The 5,988-nt window shown below is 38.6% G+C and overlaps 1 long non-coding RNA gene across 1 annotated transcript; it reads right to left on the bottom strand.

Moving 5' to 3' along the window:
- Window positions 1-460: 460 nt before the first annotated feature.
- Window positions 461-1,772, bottom strand: LOC146157705 (uncharacterized). The gene is made up of 3 exons (XR_014494720.1): window positions 1,624-1,772; window positions 986-1,062; window positions 461-512 (listed from the first exon to the last, which is right to left on the bottom strand). It is a non-coding gene; the product is annotated as an uncharacterized LOC146157705 (long non-coding RNA).
- Window positions 1,773-5,988: the final 4,216 nt, after the last annotated feature.

The raw sequence follows: 5,988 nt of genomic DNA, 5'->3' as shown, positions 1-5,988 counted from the left end.
TTTGTATTTGCGCAAGCGTGAATTGTTGGCGATTTACGCTTCAATTAACCTTCAGTTTTTGACGTTAAACAGCGACCTACTTTGCTTAAGGCACTCGCCAGGAGCAAATTGCACTCTCAATGGCGAGCGTAAAATCTTAACCCTGCTTTTGATGTCATGTTCATATTAAAGAGACGGAAAAGATTTGCATGCAACGCAAATAAAAGGGAAATCTGTGATTTTAGAAATTGGTATTGAAAGCATGGAGCCTTTGGCTGAAGAGATTCTATAGAAACGGACTTTAAGGTAATATTCCCCCAATTACGTAGTCAAAAAAGGTAAAAGATTAGTTTTGGACGCATGGCCGCGGATTTCTCAGCCATGACTGCACAAATAAATGTCACTAACCTGCGTTTTCACATTTAAAGATGTGTTGGTGAGTCACGGCAACACGTCATCACGGTGTTACGTCATCCATCATGAAGCAAGCAACTCATCTTAGCTTGATATCTTCTCATTTGTTGAACGGGAATCTTTAACAAATTAATAAAAATATGTATTTGGTGGTCAATACAGCAACAGATCAATATAATTTTGAAAGAAATCACTATTCTCCAACCCTGCCGTCATATGTTTAAGATTATAACGGTTTTTGTCCGAAGCTTTATAGAAAAAGTGTTCATCGTAGAACTTTTAAAATTTCAGACATAGAGGGGCATGTGGGTGCGATTAAGATGTTTAGAAGTCTGCCCACCTAGGGCCTTTAATTGGCGGGCAAAACAACTAAAATTGTGTGACGTCATCGTTTTAGCTCTCTGTAGCTATCCACTTCTAGTTGCACTTGGTTTTACTGTGAGCATAAATCATGAGGAGATAGAAGCCCAGCTGAAACATGAACATCACGTCTACAAAATATATGATATATCGCGCTTATTGCGAAAGGCTGCATATTATTGTTACAAGTAAGTACCCTAGATTTTTATTATTTTATACGACAAAAACTTACTTGGTTTTGGTTTGGAGTATCGGCCATGTTATTCCTTGTGCTTGATTGGTTGATACAGATTTTTTACCAAATACAGTCTGTAAAATGAAACAAGATACCAAGTTAAATGACAGCATGGGTATATAGCCTACTGTGATATCTGTGATCTAGCCCTGTTGAACTAGCACTGACCAACGATTGACATACACATAATATTATACCAGGTACAGAGGTACGCAGGCTCAGTGGGAGCAAGTCGTGAGACGATAATTATAGCAGCGTTGCCTGCTGGATCTTGTTCGTACATACAAATAGTGATTGTCAACCTTTAGCTCACGGACCAATGTTACGCGAACAGCTTTCTGGCTGCAATCGAAGTTTTATAGAAATGAACGCAAGTGCATTGCGGCATTGCGGCAAGACGACCTTTAATCTTAAATGTACGGCTAGCGCTGAAAAAATCTTTATTTGGCTTATTAAATCTAAGTAAACTTGAGTAAAAATGGTTTCTTTTGAAACCAGGTAGCTCGAAGTAACATTAAAAACACCACAGATGGGAGTGTGGCAGGAAAAGGTTGAGATCCACTGATTTAAGGTTTTGATGTTATAAACTAACCTGACATTCCTGTTCATATACCTACACAACATTACACATTTACCTCAGTACAGCAGTAAGGCGCTTGCACCAAGTTGCAGGCAACAACCAAACGCTAGCTCTTTGTTGAAGGCGGACTGGTATTTCCTTGTTCTAAAGGAAATTACGTTAGGGCTCCATCCATTTAGTTTGGCCTCCAACGCCTTCACTCATTTCCTGTCTGGAAATCACGCGAGCTATTGTAAAGGTAAAAAAATCCTCAGCTTCAATTTCGTTTGCATAGAAATGCGTATTCTCATCGTTCTATAGTTAGTTTAGTTGCTTCACTGGCGCAATGATAACAACTCCATTAGACTTTTTTACTTGCATTTAGGATGTCCGTAATTTGGTTTAGGATTGGCGCCGATACAACCCTAGTATCGGACGAGTATCAACGATACCACCATTTGGTATCGGGTATCGGCTTTGATCCGATATTATCGGACATCCCTATACTTGCAGCATGACGAATTATTTCCCTAAAGTTCGCGCTAAACTAGGCTCAGAATCCAAACGAGGAAAAATGTGTGTTTAATTGTGGTAGCAGCGCAGTTATCAGCAGCGCAGTTTTAAGTTCCATCAACGGAACTAGCGCTAAATTGCAAGCAAGCCTTTCACCACCTGCAATACTAAACGAAGATCGTTTTTACCTGGTGTTATCATGCCACGATTGGCCCAACATCTGCGCCGAGCTGTGTGCCAAATCAGCTAAATTACAAGCTGAGGTTGAGGGGAAATAAGTCGTGTCCATTGCACAATTAGCACGTGGTCTTAGAGTATGCTTAAAGAGCATAATTTTGCGTTAACTATCATTACTTAAAAATTTATACTTTAAAACGCGCACGACAGTCACCATTATAACTCCTTTTAAGAATCTGCTTCATTTAAACAAATGTCGATGTTACACCAACATCGGATATTAGCGCAGAGACCGAACAGCGAGAAACATACTGCGTATAACTTGACGTTTTTTAGCGAGAAAAAAAGAAATAAGGTTTGACTTAGCGTTGTCAATTGTCGAATACACACTTGCTAATCAGTCAATCTAAACCAGCGCTTCTCAACCAGTGGGGGCCATAAGAACATTTAAGGTGGGCCACAAACCAATTTAAAAAGCTAGATTTAGTTTCATTTGTGTCATTATATTTCATTTTAAAGGAATAATCGTTTGGGAGGAATTAAAAAGGAATGTAAATTTATTGTTCAGCCGCAAGTATCTCACTAATGCACGGTTGATTAAATAATCTGTTTTGAAATATGTTCTGCTGTGTTTTGTTGTAAACCTATTTTACAATTTTTTCTTTTAAAAAACTATTGGGCCACAGAATTGTTTTGCAACGTAAATGGGCCACGAAAGAAAAAAGGTTGAGAACCACTGATTTAAATGATTGCTTTTACCATTATAGTCAAAATATTTTGCGTAGTTTCGATAATTATATTTCCTTCTTAAAACTGTGAGATTTATCCACGCAAAACTCGGGCATTGCCCGAATACGCATGATATATCGCGCTTATTGCGAAAGGCTGCATATTATTGTTACAAGTAAGTACCCTAGATTTTTATTATTTTATACGACAAAAACTTACTTGGTTTTGGTTTGGAGTATCGGCCATGTTATTCCTTGTGCTTGATTGGTTGATACAGTTTCTTTTACCAAATACAGTCTGTAAAATGAAACAAGATACAAAGTTAATGACAGCATGGGTATATAGCCTACTGTGATATCTGTGATCTAGCCCTGTTGAACTAGCACTGCCCAACGATTGACATACACATAATATTATACCAGGTACAGAGGTACGCAGGCTCAGTGGGAGCAAGTCGTGAGACGATAATTATAGCAGCGTTGCCTGCTGGATCTTGTTCGTACATACAAATAGTGATTGTCAACCTTTAGCTCACGGACCAATGTTACGCGAACAGCTTTCTGGCTGCAATCGAAGTTTTATAGAAATGAACGCAAGTGCATTGCGGCATTGCGGCAAGACGACCTTTAATCTTAAATGTACGGCTAGCGCTGAAAAAATCTTTATTTGGCTTATTAAATCTAAGTAAACTTGAGTAAAAATGGTTTCTTTTGAAACCAGGTAGCTCGAAGTAACATTAAAAACACCACAGATGGGAGTGTGGCAGGAAAAGGTTGAGATCCACTGATTTAAGGTTTTGATGGTATAAACTAACCTGACATTCCTGTTCATATACCTACACAACATTACACATTTACCTCAGTACAGCAGTAAGGCGCTTGCACCAAGTTGCAGGCAACAACCAAACGCTAGCTCTTTGTTGAAGGCGGACTGGTATTTCCTTGTTCTAAAGGAAATTACGTTAGGGCTCCATCCATTTAGTTTGGCCTCCAACGCCTTCACTCATTTCCTGTCTGGAAATCACGCGAGCTATTGTAAAGGTAAAAAAATCCTCAGCTTCAATTTCGTTTGCATAGAAATGCGTATTCTTGTTGTTCTATATAGTTAGTTTAGTTGCTTCACTGGCGCAATGATAATAACTCCATTAGACTTTTTTACTTGCATTTAGGATGTCCGTAATTTGGTTTAGGATTGGCGCCGATACAACCCTAGTATCGGACGAGTATCAACGATACCACCATTTGGTATCGGGTATCGGCTTTGATCCGATATTATCGGACATCCCTATACTTGCAGCATGACGAATTATTTCCCTAAAGTTCGCGCTAAACTAGGCTCAGAATCCAAACGAGGAAAAATGTGTGTTTAATTGTGGTAGCAGCGCAGTTATCAGCAGCGCAGTTTTAAGTTCCATCAACGGAACTAGCGCTAAATTGCAAGCAAGCCTTTCACCACCTGCAATACTAAACGAAGATCGTTTTTACCTGGTGTTATTATGGCACGATTGGCCCAACATCTGCGCCGAGCTGTGTGCCAAATCAGCTAAATTACAAGCTGAGGTTGAGGGGAAATAAGTCGTGTCCATTGCACAATTAGCACGTGGTCTTAGAGTATGCTTAAAGAGCATAATTTTGCGTTAACTATCATTACTTAAAAATTTATACTTTAAAACGCGCACGACAGTCACCATTATAACTCCTTTTAAGAATCTGCTTCATTTAAACAAATGTCGATGTTACACCAACATCGGATATTAGCGCAGAGACCGAACAGCGAGAAACATACTGCGTATAACTTGACGTTTTTTAGCGAGAAAAAAAGAAATAAGGTTTGACTTAGCGTTGTCAATTGTCGAATACACACTTGCTAATCAGTCAATCTAAACCAGCGCTTCTCAACCAGTGGGGGCCATAAGAACATTTAAGGTGGGCCACAAACCAATTTAAAAAGCTAGATTTAGTTTCATTTGTGTCATTATATTTCATTTTAAAGGAATAATCGTTTGGGAGGAATTAAAAAGGAATGTAAATTTATTGTTCAGCCGCAAGTATCTCACTAATGCACGGTTGATTAAATAATCTGTTTTGAAATATGTTCTGCTGTGTTTTGTTGTAAACCTATTTTACAGTTTTTTCTTTTAAAAAACTATTGGGCCACAGAATTTTTTTGCAAGGTAAATGGGCCACGAAAGAAAAAAGGTTGAGAACCACTGATTTAAATGATTGCTTTTACCATTATAGTCAAAATATTTTGCGTAGTTTCGATAATTATATTTCCTTCTTAAAACTGTGAGATTTATCCACGCAAAACTCGGGCATTGCCCGAATACGCATGATATATCGCGCTTATTGCGAAAGGCTGCATATTATTGTTACAAGTAAGTACCCTAGATTTTTATTATTTTATACGACAAAAACTTACTTGGTTTTGGTTTGGAGTATCGGCCATGTTATTCCTTGTGCTTGATTGGTTGATACAGATTTTTTACCAAATACAGTCTGTAAAATGAAACAAGATACCAAGTTAAATGACAGCATGGGTATATAGCCTACTGTGATATCTGTGATCTAGCCCTGTTGAACTAGCACTGCCCAACGATTGACATACACATAATATTATACCAGGTACAGAGGTACGCAGGCTCAGTGGGAGCAAGTCGTGAGACGATAATTATAGCAGCGTTGCCTGCTGGATCTTGTTCGTACATACAAATAGTGATTGTCAACCTTTAGCTCACGGACCAATGTTACGCGAACAGCTTTCTGGCTGCAATCGAAGTTTTATAGAAATGAACGCAAGTGCATTGCGGCATTGCGGCAAGACGACCTTTAATCTTAAATGTACGGCTAGCGCTGAAAAAATCTTTATTTGGCTTTTTAAATCTAAGTAAACTTGAGTAAAAATGGTTTCTTTTGAAACCAGGTAGCTCGAAGTAACATTAAAAACACCACAGATGGGAGTGTGGCAGGAAAAGGTTGAGATCCACTGATTTAAGGTTTTGATGTTATAAACTAACCTGACA

Source organism: Ascidiella aspersa, chromosome 3 (assembly GCF_963924565.1).
Source record: "Ascidiella aspersa chromosome 3, kaAscAspe10.2, whole genome shotgun sequence".
Lineage (NCBI taxonomy): Eukaryota > Metazoa > Chordata > Ascidiacea > Phlebobranchia > Ascidiidae > Ascidiella > Ascidiella aspersa.
This window is presented reverse-complemented; position numbering and strand designations above follow the sequence as displayed.